Source organism: Mus musculus, chromosome 2 (assembly GCF_000001635.26).
Source record: "Mus musculus strain C57BL/6J chromosome 2, GRCm38.p6 C57BL/6J".
Lineage (NCBI taxonomy): Eukaryota > Metazoa > Chordata > Mammalia > Rodentia > Muridae > Mus > Mus musculus.
In genome coordinates this window covers 44,900,189-44,924,353 of record NC_000068.7, presented here as the reverse complement: position 1 = coordinate 44,924,353, position 24,165 = coordinate 44,900,189, and the positions used below count along the sequence as shown (strand labels likewise).

Below are 24,165 nucleotides of genomic sequence, written 5' to 3'. Positions count from 1 at the left end.
TGGTATACCAAAAGTTTTAGAGTTATAGTATGTATGATATTCGGATGGAGAGATCCAATTTAAAAGAGAATCCTAGAATGCAGGAACCCTGAGGTCCTTGTTTGGGTGGGTTGGGATTTTTTTTACATCCCCCACAGCACGATGGTGTAGATTTACTAAATATTTGTTGCTTCTGTGTCTTTTTTTGGTAGGTGTTTTTCGAAAGATGGCCATATGTTTTTCATCTGTATGGCTAGTGTCAAGTGCAGTGGACAGATACTCTGTAAATGTTTTGGTCTTCTGCCAGGTGAATGCCAGGAAATACAAAATTATGATTTTAGTAAAATTAAAATTACTAATTTTTTTCTTTGTGTTGAACCAGTACTGAAAGAATACCAAGGTATATAATATTTTAGAAAATTGGGAAAGGAAGCATTAATTTTGTTCTTTAATGTCACTGAAAATTTTCAGTGTACAGTTATATAAATTTAATGATAGAATACCTCCTTCATACTAGAGTAATGTGAAATTTCTACTGGAGCAAAGTATGATAGCCATGGATTCAGCAGCCTCTAATTGCTACCATAGGCCATATTTTGAAGTTTTGGTTTCACTTTATACGGATGTATTCTTCAGCCCGTAGAATGCATAAATAACATGATTTGGAAGTTTTGACTACTTTGTCAAGCTGTCCTAGAATTGTATTTTAATGTTGTAGTGTGCTTTATGTTGGCAATGGTTCTAAAATACAGTGAAGTCTTCTCTTTTATCGTTATACTTATGGTATTTTTTTTTTTAGTAGATCAAAATAACGTGTTTATGTATGAAAGCAAAACAAAATAAGAAACATTTCTCGGTTTCTTTTTCAACGTACAGTTACTTTTTCCATTGAGAAGCTGGTAGAGTTGGACCTAGCAAATTCATACATAGCAGGCCAGTTCTACAGAATGATCACTATTTGAAGATGTGAAGTGCCAGATCTTAACCTTTACAGTGATACTGTCTTTGAACTACACTCATTTTTTTTCCTACTGAGACTGTTATCAAAGCAAGCTTATAGTAGAAACGGACTTACTTCTATGAAGCTGTCATCTTGCATCTATCCATGCAGTATGCCCCAGTCTTCCTGGACTATCTACTTTCAGATCAGGGTGAATCCGTTCCCCACTTCCTTGCTCCCTAGAATCTCTTTTGGTGCAAGTCAGAGTTGTACCTTGATCACCTATTCTTCACAGAAGTATGGTATTATGCTATATATACCCTTGGCATGTACTCTGTGTGCATCTGAGAGTTTATTTTTAAACACATTTCTCATTAGGAGCTTTACAAATGTATGACATCTCAAAAGTATATAAGAAATGCTCAGATATTTCAATAAAGTTAATGAAGAATTTAGGATATAGAATGAGATAAGAGTTTGTAGGAACACATGTTTCCCCTCCTTGTGGCATTTAAGCTATTTGAACAAATGATACATTTTTTTTGAATATTTGTCTAAAAAAGTAATCAAGATTTCTTTTGTGACTGAGGACCCAACCAACCTTCCTCCCTCCCACTCCCTCCTCCCTTCCTTCCTTTTGGGAACCCTTGTGGAACTAGAACATTCTCTTTGCTTAAGCACCAGGAACTGATTGGTCAGGACCTCCCTTCTCTGCATAGGGAACTGAGGCCTGTTTTTATCTGCAGATAGTATTGGCTGAATCAGGATGCTGCGTGTGACTCTATCTTCTAGATTCAGATCCTTGCACTGCCCTTGATACTGAAATGTAGATTCTTGAGCTGTCACCATTTGTAACATCTTTGAGGTTCAGCTTTTCATATGCATCAGAAGCTCTAGGATAGCCAGGATTTATCCAGTCATGACTTAGAACCCCGTCCTGGCTAGCCTCTAGTTAGGTTTAAATTATCTTGTCCATTTTGAGGGGTGGCTAACTATTTTCAAGTGTTTGACTTTCTGCCCTATGGTTTTTCCATTTTGATAAGGCTTTCTTTTGATAAGGTGTTCATTATACATTTCTGTAATATGGTCATTTCCTGTTTTGTAGACTGTGTATACCTTAGGAGTGAGAGTGGATATCTCTATAACGAGTTATTAATATTGGTTAAATATACATCCATTCTAATAGTAAGTTCTGTATTAGTGCTGGGGGACAGTGTTCATAGAAAATTTATAATACATTTAAGAAGTTTAAAGATTCTATTGCCAATGTTAGTACTTGGAGGTTTTGTATTTTACACATTATAAACATCCATATGAAAAATGATTTCAGTCATCTTAGAGACATTTACTTAAGGTACAAAAATCTCATGATGCTGAATTATAAGGCACTGCACATTTCAGTGTACTTGCAGTTTGATGAATATGTATATATTATTTTATATTTCTTACACATAGAAATTTTATGGCACTATAAAGAAGTGAGTTTAATGACCCCATTTTTGTTCATTAGTAATTATATACTAAAGACTAAATTCTCATTACAAGGCCCTTAAATTACTGCCTATAAAAAGAGAGACCTCTTTGATTTTGTTCTCCATACAATTCTAGTTATTGTATTGAGGGAAGTCATCAAACTCTTTAGTAGTCTAAACCTTTAATTTGGTTTTAGAACAGCAGTCATATATTGAACTCTCAAATTGCCATGTCTTTAACAAGTAATGCAAACACTCAGTATTAAAAAGGTAATGACCATAACTTTTCTTAGAGGGTTTCTTGTACTAATTTTTTAAAGAGGATATTTGAGCTAAATTTTCCACAAAAGCCAAAATCTCATACACTTAATGGTAGTTGAGTCCGTGTGTACGTGTAGAAGGGGAAGATGGCAGTTTCTGTAGTGGTGTCTTTAAGTGGACAATTTACTAATTATGTTGAGGTAAACATTTTACAACTCTAAAGGAAAACTTCAATTATCTGAATGAAATGAAGTATGTAAAACTGATTCAGATAAGTGGGGGAAGTCTTACTTTAAATGATGCATGCTAAAAGATATATGACCTCAATCTTCACCCCCTTTATGTTTTTCATTCGCTTTTGTATTACTGCATTGTGGTTCTTTTGGCCACAATAGAAATCATTGATTCATTGATGGGAGGAAGTAGTGTTGAGGTATAGGTTTTGTTTGTTTGTTTGTTTTGTTTTGTTTTGTTTTTAAATATCTTTTCCCCCAAATCTGGAATGGTGTTCTGTGACATTAGTACTCGTTTATCTCTGGCCTATACTGCCTTCTGTTTTAGTGATATCCCAGAGCTTTTCATTTTGTTAGCTTCCTCAAAAACGCATGTGGATTCAGACTATGATTTGATTAGAATTAAACCACATTCCTCTCTAATCCACAGATGCCTATACCTTTTAAAAGTTCCGTTTCCAACAAGCAGATTGAACTGGGTAAACCTTTAATCTAACTCTTTAACAGCTATTTTGTAGTGTAAATGCTTAAAATAGAAACAAGCCTCAGGGCATGACTCCTGACCTTTGTTGATTCTAACATTTTTCTGATTGGTTGGCGTTTAGGAAAAATGATTTCTGTTGCAGATGACGTAGGTTTTGGGTACTTGAGGCTTTGAAAGCTATTGTGTAACTTGTAGATGGCCTCAGTATCTGTGATGACATTACCTTCTAAGCTGCTTCTTCTTTAAATGTAAACAGTTCACACTGATGTGCCCTAGCATTGCGTAAGTCAGTGGACTTTGCTCTCTGACATTGCCTTTAGATGATCTCCTTTACTTGAAGCATGTGAGAACATACCTATTATCAACATGTACTTCTTCATTTGTTGATTTTTAAGATGCAAGTTGAGTCATATCTTGATTGTTTTGGGAAGAATGTGGTATCAGCAAGTGCTGTATCAACTTTGTGAGTAATTGGTGAGTCATTGAGACTTTCTTTAATAGATCTGCATTATGAGCAAAGATTCTGGGCTTAGGAGTCAGTTGAGACTGATTTTGATTTTTGTACAATATAAGCAATAGATCTTGGGAGGAAGGTAGGTATTTAAACATGTATGAACTTCAGTTTCCTCATGTTTGAAATGGAGATGATATCATGTGGTACTTAAAATAATCTTTGATGTATTAATTTATGATCATATTTAAATAGTATGAATTAATACATTATTTAGTTTATATGCTATTTTAAATAGAAGATGTACCTAATTAACTAAAACAGTTACTCTTTTCAAATAGAGATCTGGTTCAGTCTGTTTATGTACACATAATATACTGGTATGTGGTATGGAGGGGCAGAATATACTATTCTTATGGTTTGGATGTCCCTTAAAGGGCTTGCTTTCTAAAGTGATGCTATTTGCAGGGACTCTTAGAAAGGTAGGGCCTAATATTACAATGTATTAAAGAGTACTGGGGGAACATGAGGCAACTGGGCTCATAATTTCTGTTCCCTAGCTTGAGATATATGATCTCCAACTTGCTTTCACCTTGCCACAAGTATTCATGTATAGTAAAGATATCAAGACTTCATGTTATATTTGCATTGGATATGTCTGAATCTAAGGTATATTAGCAGCTGTTTATGTGATCTTGAACAAACAACTTCCTCTGCTTCTCGTCTGGGTTTCTAGAGGATTAAATGAGATAATGTTTATATACGCAGACTCAGTGCTGATTGCTGTTATTTGTATTACTACTAAGTTCCAGAACACATGAGAGCATTTTGAATTAAAAGCAAAATTATAAATGCAGATACTTGGTCTGCCAGTTGTATAGGGATATTTACTATAGATTTGGAGATGTCCCTAATCATTTATAGCTTTCTGTGTTTGCTTAAACTAGTGGTTCTCAAGCTGGGCAGTGTGAGTCAGGCCTTTAAGCCTGGCATTTAGAGGGAGAGAGAGCAGCGAGTCTTGGAGTTCAAGGCCAGTCTTGTCTATGGAGTTAGTTCCAGGACAGCTAGGGCTACACAGAGAAACTGTGTCTTGGGAAACAAACTAACAAGCAAGCAAACAAAAAGAGATAGTATTTCTCAGAATATGTTATAGCTACTTGTTAACAGGTGGGGCACACAGAATTAAGACTATTATGGTAGTAATAAAACTTCTTGCCTTTTTGACCTGACATTTATCTTGTGGTTTAAAAACAAGAATGTGTAAATCTGTGGACATCTTCATAGAAATTAAATGCCAGTGATGCCATGATATACTAGTAATTGTATATGTCTCATGTGACATGCATTTAAAAACACTGAAAACATCAAATATCCAGCCATCTTTACTTCAGGAGGTACTTGAGGGAGAAGTAAGGATGAGTTTTTACAATTTTAACTTGAGTCTTTCTTTGAATGTTTCCTGAGATGAAATTAGAAGGATGCAAAAGGCACTTCTGACTTATATGCAGTATAGATTGCTTGTCTAAAGGGAAAAAAGCCCTTGTTCTTTTTTTCTGAGTTATCAGTAAAGCTAGCCACATTGTTTTTTTTTTTTTTTTTTTTTTTTTAAATATGAACTACCACTTCTACTTTAAAGAATGACTAGAAAAGAAACTATGATGATTTAGGCTTAGTCACCTGTCAGCCGTTTTCTTGAAAATAAAGAAGCGGGTCTGTCACTTTAAGGGTAACAACTGTTAAGGTTTGTCCCCCAAAATAAAAACCTAAATTTGTATATGAAAATTGAATTTTAGAAAACCTTTGTTTCTTGCTGTGTCCTTATCAGCTTTTCAATATTTGAAAAATTCTTCTGGCAACACAGTGATACTAATGAAGGTTTGCTGCTATGTATTGAATTATGAGAAGATTTGTATCAGTAAGCCAATAGTTTTAAAATGAGTCGCCTTTACAAGTAAGGGTGAAAGATCCTTTCAAAAAGCAAGTAAAATAATACAACAAGTGCCTGTGTTAGGATCTGCATTATATCTAACCCTTAAGAAACTCCTAGGGTGCTAAGTTTTGGTATAGTATCATAAAGATTATCTATTATTATATAAATAGATTATTTGTATTAACATTTTCCTTCCTGTTTGTGAAGCCATTTTTTCACATAGCTTAGTCAAAACTATATTTCACAGCAGAATCAGTGTAGAAGCGGATATGAGAATACACTTGTCTTCTCATAAGGTAAACACAATGATATTTGCAAAACCTATAACAGTATTATTTTCTTATTAAGCTTTTATATTTTGAAAAGTGTTTTTACAAGATACAAAATTTATTTTAAATATTACATATCTTATTAGGTTTATAATGATTTAACAAATAGTATCTTACTTTCAAATACAAACATTCTGATAATTTTAATGCATAAAGTATTTTGTAGTGATCTAACAATTTTTAAGAATACAAAAGGAGTTTAGACACTAAGAAATTTGAGAACTTTTTTTAAAATTAAAGTCAATGAGGCTGGGCGTGGTGGCGCATGCCTTTAATCCCAGCACTGGGGAGGCAGAGGCAGGCGGATTTCTGAGTTAGAGGCCAGCCTGGTCTACAAAGTGAGTTCCAGGACAGCCAGGGCTATACAGAGAAACCCTGTCTCGAAAAACCAAAAAAAAAAAAAAAAAAAAAAAAAAAAGTCAATGAATGGCATCTTAAATATTTAGTCTTTTCAGGATTTCTTTAAATATGGGCTACATGTAACTAGTTTATCGTCTTAATTTTAAGGCTCCCTATTATTGGACTTTTGTGTCACTTTAGAAATAGGTTTTTGCATGTCTTCAAAGATATATATTTTTAAAGTTGGTGCCAGCCAAGTAACTACTTTAAGTTGAGTTAATAGTAGTGTCAGTTAACCTCTTCTTTCCTGATACCCTTGGTGTCATTGTGAGCTTTGATATGAGTTTATGCTCAAAGAGATACAGATAATCTGGGCTTCCTTGGTAGGCGGATAATATAGCATTTGGATGAAGCAGCCATAGAAACTTGGATCAACTATCAGTACTGGAGAGAAAAAAGGAAATGTAGTATGTTCCAAGGTGAATATTCTTAGGTGAGAAAGACACCAATATGTATAGATTTTGATTTTGTTATCCTCTTATATTTGGTGTTTGTTTGAACTATGCTGAAGAACGGAAGAGCAGGCAATTCGTAAGGGCTGGGCTCCTAGGCCAAAAGTTTGAAGAGTCAAGGAGAAGTAGTTAAGAGGAGTCCCTGAGACTGGGAGAAGTTGAAATATTAAGGTTATAAAGGTGCCCAAAGACACTCACATGTCGGAGTGGAGTGGTTGTTAGAGCATGGTGGAAGTGATAGTCAGCATGCATAGTAATGTCAGAAAATGTTGTTCAGCTCTGAAAATAGGAGAGACCTCCATTATACTTGGTGCAGAGTAGAAGTCCAGAACTAGGAGAGCTTTGGGCGTGGAAGAGGCGAGTATTGGAGACTTGGAGCTGAGCTGTTTGTTTGTTCCTGCTCAAGGTCCTTTGACTAAGGCAAACCTGCGCCAAGGGGAAGAACAAAGGGAGTGTAGCTGTCTATATTGGAGGGAGATACTGAGTGGATGGGAAGTGAGACAGGGAAACAGTTGATTGGTTATTGATACAGTACACCCTTGGCATCACAGTTTCTACACCAAACGCTTCTTTAGGTGTTGGTAGACTTTTCTCTTTAAAGGACCCAGAGTGTATGTATTTTGGGCTGGTGTGTTTTGTGGCTAATACTCCAGTGTGCTGTAGAGAAGTAGTGAAGGAACAATGACCATTGTTTAGTAGGCATTATTTATGGAGACTGAAATCTGACTCCATGTTATTTTCACATGTAACAGAATATAAAATAATGTTTCCTAGTTCTTTGAAAATATAAAACCCACTTTAGGTTATACCTATTTAAGAACAGGTAGCAGTGCTGATTTTACTTTTGTGTTCCAGCTTGCTGACTCTGTTTTAGGAAGTGTTTTATCAGTTATGATGAAGCAAGCTTGGCAGTACTGAAATAGATGTTCTCTAGGACAATGCTGTTAGTGATAATGTCTTGTAGGTGACACTAATGATAAAAATCCATTTAAGTATTTAGATGTGACATCTGCAGCAGGTTCTAATCATTCAGTTATGAGGCAGACTGGAAACTTGACAAGAGTTGTCACCTACTGTGCAGAGGCAGCCAAAATCCATTACAGAAATTGTCTGGGTGAGCTGCCTGCTGGGGCCAATGATGCACTGTTAGACAAAGATGGTGAAAGAGAAGTTTGCCATATCCTTGGGATGACTAGCTGAGAGTGTGGCACAAGAATAGCATTAAGTCATCTGAGTCCAAAAACTTTATGGCTACATAAAAATAAAACTGAAAAAAAAAATGGGTAGTGGTGGTTAGTTTAGTTGAAGTAAATTTGATCTTTATTTGTGGAATGTAAACTACATTTTCATTCCATGATGATATGTAGCAATTGCTGTGGTATCTGACTTTAAAGATACTGTTTTCATTCATGAAACTTACATAGTTATTACTTTTTAGGGTTGAATTCTAAAGGGAAATGCAATGAAGAATGACAGCTGTTTATTAGACTAGGTTAGTTTAAGCACTATAATAATGCTTTTCTTTTTTATATACATTTTAAATAGAAATATAATTGTATTACTTCTCCCTTTTCTGTTAACCTTTCAGACTCTTCCAGATCTCTTCCCTCTAACCTCTACTATGGCTTCCCCACTCTCAAATTAATAGGCTCTTGTTCTTTGATTATTATTGTTACGAACATATGTGTGTGTATATACATATACATATGTGTATATACACACACACACACACATACATATATGCACAAATACATAAGTACAACCTACTGAGCCTGTTTGTGTTCTTTTGTGTGTATGGTGTCAGGGATGACCACTTTGTGTTGACTAATCAATTGGGGTTCATCCCTTGGAGAGGCTAACTCTCCCTCTCTTAGCAGTCATTTGTTGCCATGTAGTTTTTTGTCTTGGGGATGGACAGACCTATTGAAAATTTTCCTCTTTCATGTTAGCATGTTTATTGGTATTGTCATTGTTTGGGTCTTGTTTCTGCAGCCATGTTTAGAAGAGACTGTTTCACAGCAGACTTCCTAGTGTTCTGGCTCTTAAAATCCTCCCAGCCCCTCTTTTGCAGGACTGGCTCTGTGTGGGCAAGTCATGCATTTACATTGCGTCCAGTAGTGGCTTTCCATGTGCTTTAATGAGGTGTCTTTGATGAGGGGTGGTAGCTACATTTACCTGTCACAGAAGGATTCCATTTAGAATGTAGTAAGGAATTATGCTGGTCTAGCAAAAGTGATGTCTGTGAATGGTTGTCAGAGCCTGTGATATATGCTGAAGAGTGACATACTGGGTCATATGGTGATTGTTTTAGTTTTTGAGGATCCTCTAGATTGACTTCTAGAGCAACTACACCACTTCACATTTCCATCAACAGTGAATGAGGGTGCCTCCTTTCCATGGCCACACCAGTGTTTGTTGTTAGTTGTTTCTTGACCTTAGCAGTTCTGACTGGCTGAGATCTCAAAGTTGTTTTAATTTGCATTTTTCTAATTGCTAACCCTTTTTGAGGTGTTTCTTAGTACTTTTATTTCTTCTGTTGAGATGCCTAACCCACTTTTTAGTTGGGTCATTTGTTTTCCTAAAAAATGGGTTTTGAGTTTTTTGTATATTTTGTATATTAATCCTTTGACAGATAAATAGCAAAGAAATTATCTTCCATTCCTCTTCACTCAATTGATCATTTCCTTATCTGTACAGAAGCTGTTTAGTTGCATGAGTCACCCTCCGCTCTGTCAATTCCTCAGTAAATGGATTCCTATTCAGAGAGGTCTGCCCTACACCCAAATTTTGTAGGAAACTGACCATGTTGTGTGGTATTTTTTTTAAGCAGTTTTAGGTTTTAGTGTTGGAGGTTTCACATGGGTGTAATTGTTGTCAGGGTGATAGATGCAGATCTGATTTTGTTCTTCTGAATGTGACCCTACAGTGTCTCCAGCACCATTTCTTAAAGATGCTGTCTGTTCTCCAATAATCACTCTAATTTTCTCATGTGAATTTTACTTGGGATTCTTGAGAGTGTGTTGTCATGTGATTAAAGTATATTTGTATTTGCAAAAAGCTACTTAGAAGTTTTCTATGAAAATATCTCTGAACTGTGGCAGCATGCACAGGCAGGGCTGGCATGGGTCTGGGCCAAATGGAGTCCCAGCCCAGAGAGAAGTGGACACATGCCCCCATCTGTAACCCTGAAGCTATCTCCATTTGATAGCCACTAGCAAATGAAAACTACTTTTCTCCAATAGTGTATCACTGGGAATACAGACCACTCTCAAGGACAGGCCTCTTGCCCAGCAGTAGCTAGCTAACACAAAGAGAAGTTAGTGATATATTTGGAGGTTCTTTATTTCATAAAAGTTTGACAGGCATTTTTTTAAACCTTATAGGTCCTTTCTGTATATATTATGGCTTCTAGTTTTGTATTATTATGGGATTCCTGTATATGTGAATGTGTCTCAGCATCTATAAGTACTTCTTACAGTTTTTCTTTGGTTCTTTTTTTTCCGATTTTTTGTTTGGTCACCATTTGTTTGTCTTTGCTTTATCTTATTACAGTTGTTGTTATTATTACTATTATTATTATTATTATTATTATTATTATTATTATTATTATTATTTTATTCTTTAGATCCATGATTGCTTTCTAGGGAGAGACCGACAGGGTATAGGTGTTGATGGAAGGAGGGAGAGATTGTAATCAGAATATAGTATAAGAGAAGAAATCTATTTTATTTTTTTTAATCTTTTTTTTTAAGACTTATTTATTTTATGTGTGTGAAGGTATCAGATTCTATTACAGATGGTTGTGAGCCACCATGTCGTTGCTGGGAATTGAACTCAGAACCTCTGGAAGAAGAGTCAGGGCTCTTAACTGAGCAATCTCTCCAGCCCCCAAGAAATCTATTTTCAATGAAAGAAAAATGTCAATAAAGTCTCAAGTAGACTCATACCTACTAACTAGAGATCCTTCCTGTACTGCGTGTGTGAGCCTAGAGTAGTTGTAGTCATAAAGTCTTGCAGACCCTTTAACTGAATTTACTTGAAATGATTTAACTCTCAGGTATGACTTGGAATAAACTGTTTAAAAAGAGTATCTTTAAAAAGACCTATTGAATTGCAATATATTGTAAGAAAGTTGGACTGTCAATGTATTGTTAATAAGATCAATGTTTAGCCGAGTCTCTGCATTTAGTATATATCACATATTACTAGTTGAGTGTTTGAAACTAGTACTGGGAAACAGGACGAGTGTGCTCTCTAAAAGTTACTCACTTTCCCCGGAGTAAAGTATCATCATTTTCTCCCTTTAGCATTCAACAGAAACTCTGATAACTTTAGTTATAAAACATACATGTTCTATAATGTGTATATTCCACCCTCAAACAAAACACTTTGCTTACTTTTACTTTGAAATCTGTATTCAGAACATACATGATTCAGTTGTCAGTGTGCACTGCCATGGTCAGAGTAGGGTGCAATTCACATGTCCATCCTTCTAATAATAAGATTTGGAGAGGTTACACACACAGTTAATTCACACATTTGATTAGAAATTGCATTTGTATCATAGCTTTAGGTGTAATTGATTTGGTTGATCTCATAGATTTTTTTTTTTTCTTTCACTGAAGCAGCGCTTGTTGCTGGAAGCCACGTGTGCTGTATCATTTGAATACTTTAAACTCCTCTGAATCTGGAAGGAGGATGTTCTTAGACATGTTTTAATCCAGCACCTCAAAGGTTTGAGGCTTTGTTGTGTATAAATTGCACATAATTGAACTGACTGGGTTGGATTTTGGATTGCTGTTTTTAGTATTTTGAAAACTGTCACTTTTTAAATCTGCCATTTCACAATCCTGTATGTGTGTTTTAAAAGCAAGAACTACCTCTGTTTTTGTTTTGTTTTGTTTTTTAGAGACAGGGTTTCTCTGTATAGCCCTGGCTGTCCTGGAACTCACTCTGTAGACCAGGCTGGCCTCTAACTCAGAAATCCGCCTGCCTCTGCCTCCCAAGTGCTGGGATTAAAGGCGTGCGCCAACAGCTCCCGGCAACTACCTCTTTATCTTATAGATAAGAGACATTTAATAAGAGATGTGAATTTTACATTGATAGTAAGTTCAAATTAGGAAGCCTGTGGTGGTCTTTTGAGCCCGGTGTAAGGGACAGTGAGTTAAGCATTGGAGATTATGGTTGTTAATTTTTCTTTTAATGTAAATCCTTCTCAAGATGTAATAATTCAGAAAAATACATAAATATTTATTTATGTAGACTCTAGTTTTATATATATCCCCATCCTCACTACCTCATTAACAAAAACTTTAGGCCTAGTTTGATCATGGGTTGAGACCTCTGAAACTGTAAAGCCAAATCAATCTTTCTTCCTTTTAATTTCTGTCATGTATTTAATAATCATAATAAAAAAGTCTGACTGACTTTTGGTAGAGTTTGTTCACTGTACTTCTCTCAAACCAGATATTAAGATCCTGTACATAAATTATTTTCACATCAGTCTATAGCCTTTAAAGTAGTAGTGTCTTAAGTTCCCGACAAGATGTTAGAAGCAAAATAGTACATCCGTGTAGCTTTCAAGTGGGAAGCAAGATCCTTTATAGCTAGTGATGTATTTGTGTAAAGATATTTTTTTGGTATGATGATTGGTAAGTAAAGAAATAAAAGAAACCAGCCTGCACTATGAGTAAATTTTAAGATTTAAGAGCTTTTACCACGAGTGACACCTTGTTGGTATAGAATGATGTTGGAATCACTTTCAGAAGCAGTGATGATACAGTTGTAAGTAGTGTATCTGAACTTCAGAACGCAGCAGTTACTGAATTGTCTTTGGTATTAGTATAGTATTGTTTAGCCTCACTTGTAGGTCATTCTATGACGGAAAATGCCTATACAAGAGTGTGATAATGAGCCATTATAGAAATGGATGCACATTGTAAGCTCTGAATTGGATGAACTCCAAAAGAGATGGTGTAGAAAATGTACTTGAATGAAAGCACTATGTTGAAAGAACCAGCAAAAGAAAATAAAAGCATGTACTCCATTTGGTTCAGTTGATTAATTTCCTGGTTTAATAAGATTTTTGTTTTGTTAAGCAAAGTGTTAGTGAGCACTTAGAACAGAATAAGGGAGACATTTCACTAGGCATTTATGGAAGGCAAAGATGGTTGTGACATTTTTGTCTTTAGGGAGCATCTGCTTCAGTATAAATAGTGGAAGTTCACCTGTAGCAGAATGAGATAGGTGTGCCATGGTTATATGCCAGGGCTATTGCAATGGGAAAGAATGGTATACACCATATACCAGGTTCAGGATCCACCATACGGAGAAGACCACTTTTAAAATGGATGTTTGAAGGAGAACAGATGAAGTGGGAGACAAGGTCTTGTATTTTAGCATGAGGGATAGACAAAAGCATGAAAGTGGGTATAGATGGATTGAGTATAGCCAGGAAGGGGTAATGCTGGTCCACGTGGGATGGCTAAAAGCTTAGAAAACTCTTGTGACCATTAGTTAAGGATGTACACCCATGGTTTAATAACAAGTTTTATATATCATTTGTGTATTTGTTTGTTAATGCCTAAAGTCTTCCATTTAGATAAAGTGTGCTTTATCTAGTTGGAAATACTACTCCCTTAAAAAATGTGGATGATATAAGCATCAAGATTAAAGTTCTCAGTCTATTTACAATGCCTGTTCTTCTCTTTGCTGGTTAGTTTTTGCTGCCTTGACTAAAAGTAGGCACCTGGGAAGAGGTAACCTACTCTTTGGAGGAATTTTTGTCAGATTGGCCTATGGTATGCCTATCTATGTGGGTTTTTTGTTTGTTTGTTTTGTTGTTTTGTTTTTTGATTAATGATTGATGTGGAATGGCCTAGCCTTTTATGAGAGATGCCATCCCTGGGTTATATAAGAAAGCAAGCTGAGCAGGCCATGGAGCCAAGCCAGTAAACAACATTCTTTTGTGGTCTCTGCTTCCATTCCTAGCTCCAGGTTCCTGCTTGAGTTCCTGTCATTGCTTTCCGTAATGATGGACTGTAACTTGTTAAGTTAAACCCTTTTCTCCTCAAGTTGTTTTTGCTTGGTGTTTTATCACAACAGAAAACAGACTAGGAATTCTCTTTGATTTGAAACACTAAAATATAGAGAAGCTACTTTAAAACAATTTTTACATATTGTCCTAAGAAGTATTAGGCAGTACAGTTAGTTTAATGACAAGTAATTCTTTTATTTTTTCTTTTTATTAAACTGCCCTAGAATAAAAATGAGTATCTTGATGCTAGTTGTCATTTTAAATATATATAGTTTCAGGAATATGTCTGTTCATATTAGTATAGTAAATGTATACCTTAGCAGTTCACATTGAAGTGCCCAGCAGACTTGTATGGAGTTTGGTAAATTACAGCACACACAATCCATTGGTCTTGGTGCTGAGTCCTTGATATATTAAATTCAAGTATGGAATATTTTATAAAAGTTAAACACATACACACAAGTATACACATACACATAATTTTTAGTGGTTAGTTAAAAAAACAGTAACCATAATTCCATAAGGTTTTAAAAAGGAATCTGATTCTTTTATTAGTGAGTATTATTTATAAACATGAACGACTTTCAGAAGGAGCTAGACAGACGGCTTAGTGTGAGTGGCTTACTACTTTTGCAGAGGACCTGGGTTTGGTTCCTAATACTCACCTGATGGCTCACAACCATTTGTAACTACAGTTCCAGGGGGACCTGAAGCTTTTTTCCTGGCCTCTGGAGATGCTTGCACACAGGTAGTACATATAAATTTATGTGAGCATATACTCAGACATATTAAAGAAGGTAATGAATACAGTTATGTTTTCAGATATGTATGTAAAGTACTTTGCTTGTATCCATTATCTAATTATCTATACTTAATTCTCTTCCCACTGATCCTCTCTTATTTCTAAATGCTTCCCTTTGTGCGCCACTCATTTTGATTCAGGATGTGAGAGAAAGCATGATATACTTGTCTTTCTTAGCCTGGTTATTATGAGGATCTCCAGTTCTGGCTCTAATCTGGACCTTCTATGCTCTGTTCTATTCTTTTTGGGCATAGGAATGTTTGCTGTTGTATATTTGAGTATATACATTATTTTTGGATTGAGCAAGGGGGACACAGCCTGGGCCAGAGTAGAGACTCTGTACTTAACACTTATGGGGACTTTTGAAGTTAGTTTGAATGTATTTTGCATTATGAGATGGCTCATGCCTATAGAGACAAGGAGTAGAAGATACTGCTTGAAAGCTTCATGTCAGATTGACCAGGGATAGACTTGTGATTGTTAATATTATCAAGTTGCTAGAATTTAGATAATTGTACAAGCAAACTTCTGGACCTGCCTATAAAGCCTTTTTTTAGGGTGTGTGTGGTTGGAGACATGGTCTCACTATGTAGCTCTGGCTGTCCTGGAACTTACAGAGTAGACCAGGCTGGCCTCAAAGAACTCACAGAGATCTGCCTGCCTTTACCTCATAAGAGTGCTAGGATTAAAGGTGTGCACCATTATGCCATGTTTCTATGAAAGTATTTCTAATTTAGCTAAATGAGATGGAAACAGTCACCCTAAATGTGGACAGTACCATGGTATGGGGTTCTAGAGTGCATGGAAAGGAGAAAGTATAGAAATACTTTCTCCTTCTTGATAGATGCAGTATAACCATTTTTTTCACACTCCTTGCTATGACCTTTCTGCTGCTCCTACTTCCCTCCATGATGAACTGTGACCTTGAACTGGGAAGCAGAATAAACTCTTAAGTTATTTTTGTCAGGTATTTTAACATGCAGAACAAATAATATATTAGTTCTATTGTTGTTGTTGTTATAGCAAATTGTAGCTTTATTAAAGGAAAGTGAGAAAAGCTCCTGAGAGTGAGAGGGGTGCCAAGGGAGTAATTACCCTACTTTTTGCTTTTTGATCAAGTTCCTTATGGTTCCATAGTGGATTTGATTTACTAATTTCCATAAGTAGTATAAAGTATTTTTTTCCCCTGACATTTGTTCATGGTTTATGGTCTTAAATTGAGACTGAGCCTTATCCTGTAGCTCTGGCTAGCGCGGGACTGTAACTCACGGTTTAGTCTAGCAGGCCTGGAAATCACAGCAATTCTGCCTTAGCCTCCCAAGGCCTGAGATTATAGCCAGTGTTCCCATCTGATCCCCTTCCCCTTCTTCCCCTTCCTCCCCTTCCCCTTCCCTTCCTCCCCTTCCCCTTCCCTTCCTCCCCTTCCCCTTCCTCCCCTTCCCCTTCCTCCCCTTCCCCTTCCTCCCCTTCCCCTTCCCCTTCCTCCCCTGCCCCTCCCCCTCCCTTCTCATTTTCCATCCTTGCGGGTTTTCTTTTCTTTTTCTTTTTGCTTTATTTAAATGCAGATAAAGCATGTGCATGCGCTGTCTTTTTCATTTCCTTCTCTGTGAAGTAGCTGTTGGGATTGGTAATGCTAATGGCCACTTGTGCTTCTCCTTCCACAGTGGCTTTATGGTTCTTGAATGAAGCATGCATTTATTTGTAATTCATGTTTTACACTCCATATTCCATTCCCCACCCCTCTCCATCTACCCTCCAACTGCTCCACATCCTACACCTCCTCTCCACCCCACCCCATCTCCATGTGGATGCCCCCACACCCTACCCCACCTGATCCCTTCTTGGGCGCGCCTGACTCGCCAGCAAGAACGACGCTACAACAAGATCCTTCTGCACACGTTTATTGGGAGAGCTTGATTGCAGAGGTGAAGAGACCCCAAGCCCAGAACTGGTGCTGCTTATATAGGCCTAGGAGAGGTGTGTCTCACATCCGGATTGGTTATGCATGGGTTATGCTTACCACCTCATTTGCATGCCTACATCTGATTGGTTAATTTGTCTCTCATCTGATTGGTTAATTTGTCTCTCATCTGATTGGTTAACTTGTCTCTCATCTGATTGGTTAACTTGTCTCTCATCTGATTGGTTAATTCTCAAAACCTCCTCTTGGCAAAAAACTTTACTGCCTATGTATGCGTGGTGGCCAAAGGTAGCCAGCACCACCCTACAACGGCACATGTGGCTTCCCACAATCCCTAATCTCCCTGGGGTCTCCAGTCTCTTGAGGGTTAAGTGCATCATTTCTGAATGAACACAGACAGACCTGGCAGTCATCTACTGTATGTGTGTTGGGGAGCTCATGTCAGTTGACATATGTTGTCTGTTTGGTGGCCCAGTGTTTGAAAGATCTCAGGGATCTAGATGAATTAAGACTGCTGGTTCTCCTACAGAATCACCCTTCACTTCAGCTTCTTTCAGCCTTCTCTAATTCAACAACAGGGGTCTGCTGCTTCTGTCCATTGGTTGGGTGCAAATAACTGAATCTGACTTATTTAGCTGCTTGTTGGGTCTTTTGGAGGGCAGACATGCTAGATCCCTTTCTGTGAGCATTTCATAGCCTCAGTAATAGTGTCAGGCCGTGATTTTTGATCAAATAGTGTTTCCCTCCCTCCCTCCTTCCCTGCCTCCTTCCCTCCCTTCCTCCCTCCTTCCCTCCCTCCCTCCCTCCCTCCCTCCCTCCCTCCCTCCCTCCCTCCCTTCCTCCCTCCCTCCCTTCCTCCATAAAGTTAAGTGCCACTGTGTTTGGTATATAGATGTTTAGAATTGTAATATCCTCTTTGTAGATTTTTTTCTTCAATGATTATGAAGTGTCCCTTCCCTATCTCTTTTGACTAGTTTTGGTTTGGTGTCTATTTTGTCATATAACAGAAGACCTCCACCTCCTTTGAATTTTTTTAAAATTTAATTGGTTTATTTTTTTAATAATAAATTGAGACCTTTAATGTTGAGATTTATTTTTGAACAGTGTTTACTAATTCCTGTTATTTTATTTTATTTTATTTTATTTTATTTTTTGTTTTCTTTGGCGTCTTTTGGTTATCTGTTCTGGGATTATATATTTCTTGTGTCTTCTTGATTGTGTTTAATCTTCCCCTCAGGCTGATGTATTCCTTCTAGTAACTTCTATAGAGCAGGCTTAGTGGACATGATTTCCTTAAGTATATTTCTGTCATGAAACAGTTTTCTTTCTCCTTCGATTATCATTGATAGTTTTGCTGAGGGTGATACTCTGGGTTGGTCTCTGATCTTTATGGACTTTCAGGCTCTTATGGTTTTTAAAGTCTTCATTGAAAAGCCAAGTATTTTTCTGGTGTGTCTTTCTACGTGACTTGATCTTTTTCCCTTGTTGCTTTTAATATCCTTTCTTTGTCTTGTACATTTGTGTTTTGATTATGTGTTGTGGGGAGTTTATTTTTTTGGTCTTGGTCCTGTCTGTTTGGTGTTCTGTATCCCTCTTGTACCTTGATAGTCATCTCTTCAGTTTCGGGAATTGTTCCTATATGAATTGTTGAAAATATTTTCTGTGCTATTGACCTTGGTTTCCTTTTCTTCTATACCAGTGGTTCTTATCCTTCCTAATGATGTGACCCTTTAATACACTTCCTCATGTTGTGGTCACCCTAACCATAAATACTTTTCATTGTTACTTAATAATTATTTTTGCGACTGTTTTGACTCTTACATGTAAATATCTGTATTTTCTGATGGTCTTAGGTAACCCCTGTAAAAAGTCACTTAACTTCAGAGGGATCATGACCCACTGTTTCAATGGGGGTTGAAAACCACTGTTCTATACCTATTATTTGTAGGTTTGGTCTGTTCATTAATGTCCCATGGTCTTTGGATGTTTATTCTTGAGGATGTTTTTAGATTTAACGTTTTCTTTGATTGAGTGATGTGTTTCTTCCTCCTTGTCTTTAAGATGTGCTTGTCTTGCACTTCATGCAGTCTGCTGCTGAGGCTTTCCTCCAAGCTTTTTGTTTGACATCCTGAGCTTTTCATGTCAAGTTTCATTTCAGTTTGGCCTTTCTCCTGAGATTCTATGTCCTTATTAAATTCTATTTTCGTATCTTGGATTCTTTTTATTATTTTATTCAACTGTGATTTTGTGGTTTTCATTCAGACATTTATTCATATCCTCTTTGCACTCAGTGTATTTACAATCCTCTTTTGAGGTCTTTGTCTTGTATATCAGCTAAGTTTACTTTCTCAGAATATTATGATGGCGGTGTTGTCTTGGCTATCCACAATGTTTGTGTTTTTGTGTTGGGATCTAGACATCTGGAGCTAGGTTATTTGTGGTGTTTCTTACTGTGGACATCTGGTTTTGCCTTTTTTTTTTTTTTGGATAGGTCTTTGCTGTTACCTCATTAGGTTGTGGAATTAGCTGAATGATGGCTGTTTTTCAGCCTTAGGGTCACTCTGGGGTTCCAGGTCCCTGTTATGCACTGTTGGTTCAGTGAGTGAGGTGGCTGACTAGGGCTCAGGTGGTGATGAGTAGGAAGGTAAGGGGCGGGGATTGGTTCTGGAGATCTCTGACTCCAATTGTGGCCTCCATTTGGTCCCTGAGTCCAGCAGTGGGTGGCTGATTGCTGGGCAGTAGGGTTATCTGGCTCTGGAATCTTCTATTGTAAGTTCCAGTTTGAATCTAGGATTGGACTCCAAGCAGTCCCAGATCAGCCAGTAGGTTGGGTTGATGATGTGTGGAGTCTTGGCCTTGGCCACTTGCTCTAGTGGTGTCCAATTTGAGTTCCTGAATCTATGTGGTTTTCAAGTCCATCTGCGGGTGGTTAATCTGGCTTTGAGATCTTCACTAAAGTTCTAAAGTTTTGGATACTATCATGTTTTTATTTTTGACAGGCTCTCACTGGGTAGCTCTGATTGGTTAAGAAACTTATGCAGCCCAGACTAGTCTCAAACTCACATTCTTTTATGTTAGAGTTCTGAGAGTATAGAAGTTTGCTCAGTGAGCCTGTGATCCCAGGACTAGGAAAGTTAAGGCAGGAGAAGAATAAGTTGGGGTCTAGCCTGTGCTATATACTGAGATACTGTCTAAAATAAAATAATAAAAATAAAATAAAATATAAAATGTCAGTTCTCTCTTAATGCATTGCAAATAAAAATTAATGTTAAGTGGATTATAAATTGAAGTTTAAGAAGTAAAACTAAAACTTTTGAAAGAAAGCTAGGAGGAGATCTGTCTTTTCCTTGGGTTCATTTTTATTACAGGATACCTATCTCAAAGTTACAATGCAAGAAAAATAAATAATGTGACTTTAATCAGAATCAAAAACTTTAGATCTCAAAAGAATGTTATAAAGGAGACAACTCCACTTATCAAAGAGTAAGGAAATATTTGTAAGTCGTGTATATGAAGGATCTTGAGCATAACACATTTACAGAAATTATAATTAAAAAAATTAAAGGATAATACAATGAGAAAAATGATAAATGTCTGGGGACATTTTTCTAGTATTCAGTAACCATTAATAGATGTCCAGTATCATCATTTACTATTATGAAACATAGGTAAAGCCAGAATTGATCTGTTGATTTGAATTGTTTTTCTGCCAAATAGCATAAAGATCTTGCTTTTCTATCCAGTCTAAAATGTCTACTCTTTACCTTAATTGTTTAATCATTTCCTATTTAATACTGTAATTAATATGGTTAAGTTTAATTATCCCATTATTCTAGTTTTCCAGTCTGATCATTATATTCTGTACCTTCATTGTTCTTGCCTGTAGAGTTTTTTGTGTTTTATTTGTCCTCCTTTTGTACTATTAGCCATATATAATTTTATATCTTAATTTATTGGTTCTTATGCTTACTCATTGTAGCTTATATTCAAGTAGTACACCATTGAATATATTATTTGAGAACCATATACAATATTTGATAGTGTTTTGTGTCGTGTTGTGTATCTCATAAAGCATTGTAGCATTTACTTTTTCTTTTAAAAGGTCAGTTTTTATTTTATTATTTATTATTTTATTATTTATCTAATTTAATTTATATTATTTATAAATTATTAAAACATATTTTATTAAATTAGACATATCATTTATTTATTAAAACATATCAAGGACTTGGGGCTGCTTTTACATGTGGGGAAGATAGGAGGCAAAGAAAGGGGAATGTTGGTGTTCAAGTAGGCTGTTCCTTCCCCTTTTTATTTAGTGCAGGACCCCAGCTTGAAGAATGGTGTGTGGGCTACATCACACACACACACACTCTCTCTCTCTCTGTCTCTCTCTCTCTGTCTTTCTCTGTCTCTCTCTTTCTCTGTCTCTCTCTCTGTCTCTCTCTCTGTCACTCTCTCTCTCTGTCTCTCTCTCTCTCTCTGTCTCTGTCTCTCACTCTGTCTCTGTCTCTCTGTCTCTCACTCTGTCTCTGTCTCTGTCTCTGTCTCTCTCTCTCTCTCTCTCTCTCACACACACACACACACACACACACACACACACACACACACACGGCATGAATTAAACTTAAACCACGGAAAGTTGTGCTTAATTCATGCTGTGTGTGTATATGGATGTGCAGTTGTCCTTCTCTGCAACTGCTGGCCCAGGCTCCCCTGGAACTCGCTTCTTATCCAGGTGATCCTCAGTGTTGTACCACTCCCCCTAAAGTTGCTTCCTAAGTTCTGAGAGTGTAGGCTCTGTCTAGTTTTTGAATCTAGTCGGATGGAGGATGAAGATTAAGTACTAGGAGATATCTGTCAAGTTTGCTTATTAATTTTTAAACTTACTTAATGATGGACTTATCATTGATTTTTTTTGTCATGGTAGCTGATTAGCCTAGAATATGGCACTACACAAATCTTCTGAATATTGCTGTATTGGTTACTTTTCTATTGTGATAAGACACTATGACCAAAGGTAACTAACTCATAAAAGAAAGTTTATTTTGGGGCTTTGAGTTTCAGAAGGTGGAGGAGATGATGGTAGAGGAGAGGTAGCAGGCAGCAAGAACAGCAGCTGAGAACTCACACTACAAGCAGGAGTCAGAGAGCCCACTGAACATGAAAGGAGGCTTTTGAAACCTCAGAGACTGCTCTCAGTGATGCGCCTCCAGTAAGGGAGTACTTAAAATTCACAAACAATTCCACCAACAGAGGACTGAGCACTAAGACATAAAAATCAATGGGGGCCATTCTCTTTCAAACTACCACAGTTGACTAAAGTAGTAGTACCATTAAGGTATTGTGATATTAAGCTCTACTGGCCTATGAATGGACTAAGAGTTTGTGAAAGTATGCTACCTGCTTGCAGGTATTTGGTTTCTGTTAATGACACTTTTGTGAATGGGTGTAAATCTACAGAAGAGTAGAATTGGAAGAAATAAAAAGTACACTCATTTAATCTTCACACAGTAAGGAGAAATGAGCAGTCTAAGATAGTGTTCCACACATTCTCTTTTAATTCACACCTTTCTCTTTCAACTTTTATGAATGTCCTCTACTTTCACTTCTTGGGGAGGACAGGTTTGTTTTTAAATGGAGGATAGGCACTGTTGAAGTGGCATGCAGTGAACTTAAGCTCTCAATGTCTTATATGTAGATATTAAACATTAACTGTATATTGGGTGGAGATGGACTCCAGTGTAGAGTAGGAGGAGCTCATGGCTATGTGACTGACTTTTTAAGTTCTCATAAACCTTTATCTAGGTGTATTAGACAAAGCAAATGTATTTGCTTTATTTAGCAAAGCTCTGCTTGGTTAGCTAGCCAATTTTCAAATATTCCTTCAGATAATGACACTTTTCATTGCTTAATTTTGTTCTGTCTTGTACTTATTTATATCTGCTGTTGGTTGCTGAGGTCATTCTTTCAGAACAGCATTTCATGAGGATTCATGGTGTGCTTATGATGACACTGAAAAGATAAAAAGGCATGTTTTCTGGAAAAACGGTATGGCCTCCAGAGGTCTTTGTTAGTGATTGGAGGTTACAGTTTAAGGGCCTTGACATACAAGACTTATATTTGCTCCAAAAAGAAGTGATTATTGGTGGCACATGTGGTTTTGAAAAGAAGCTTTCTATGTCTAGGTCTTCAGTTTATGAATAAGGTTTAATTTCGTATTCAGGTTATAAGATCTGTTATATTTGAAATTACTATTTAGAAAAATAACATGAGAACTCACTGTTAATTTTCTTGAAGATATATTGTATTAGTTTGCTTTTCTGTTGCTATGATAAACATCATGATTAAAAGCAACTTGGAGAGGAAAGAGATTGTCTTATACTTTCAGGTCACAATGATCATAGAGTGCTATCAGGGAAGGAATGTGAGTAACTGTGGAGGAAGGACTGGCTTGCCTTCCATGTATGCTCTACTGGTGTGCTCATGTGCACACTCTCTCTGTCTCTCTCTTAAGACAGGGCCATATTATGTAGCTCTGGCTGTCCTGGAACTTATTATATAGACCAGGCTTCTTTGAATTCACAGAGATCCTCCTGCCTTTCTTTCCCAGTGCTGGGATTAATGCTCAGATTCAGTTAGCTTTTTTATAAACCTCAGGGCCATATGTCTAGGACAGTGTTTTCTACAGTAGGATAGGACCTTCTACACTCAAAACTTTGACCCCTCAGACCTTAGGCCAATCTGAACTAGGCAATTTTTCAGTTGCAATTTCCACCTGACTCTAGGTTGTGTCAATTTGACAATAAAAACTAACCAGGGTTCACATGTGTGTGTGTGTGTGCACGCTCAAACACACACACACACACACACACACACACACACACACACACACGTTTATTTATTTATGTATGCTTGTTTTATTGCATAGCTGTCTTGTTTTCTGTAATGGCATTTAAATCTAAGAAATGGCATATTGGAATTATTTTATAGTCTTATTTTTTCACTAAGATTTGAACATTGGCATCATAATTGCTTTAAAAATTTTTTCTCTTTCAGTGTACTGCCCTTTAATAAACAGATGGTCACATTAAATGCTGTATAACTGGAAGTGTCTTAGATTAAAATTTGCAATATTTGGGAAAGAAATGTAATTAGTTCTCCAAATTCTTTTGGCTCTCTGGTTCAGGGAGCAAAGCATTAATTAGCTTCCTTACTTGCAAACACACCAGTTATTTGGATAATACCATTTTAAAAGTTTCCACCATTGTCTTAAGCCCCATTCCCATCTTTTACTCCCTACCACACCAGCATCCCCTAATAAGATCCCCAATTTCATAATTTGTTATATATGAGAGAAATATTTGTAATATTATATGTATTTTATCTTCAGCCTTTGCTTTTCTCCCCCAACCTGATGCTGTCTTTACTTTTGCTAAGTGTCTTTTGATTCATATTTAAGTTATGCAGACAGTG

General features: G+C 36.8%; 1 protein-coding gene across 8 annotated transcripts in view; it reads left to right on the top strand.

Moving 5' to 3' along the window:
• Gtdc1 (glycosyltransferase-like domain containing 1) overlaps positions 1 to 24,165 on the top strand; it is a 363,306-nt gene that overhangs the window by 3,364 nt on the left and 335,777 nt on the right. Inside the window, exon 1 of one of the 8 annotated variants that reach the window (XM_011239091.2) lies at positions 3,551 to 3,843. The exons of the other annotated variants lie outside the window; for them this stretch is intronic. The gene's annotated coding sequence lies outside the window, so the exon portion shown is untranslated. Of the gene's footprint in view, positions 1 to 3,550; positions 3,844 to 24,165 lie in introns of those variants that run through there. 8 annotated transcript variants of the gene reach the window in all.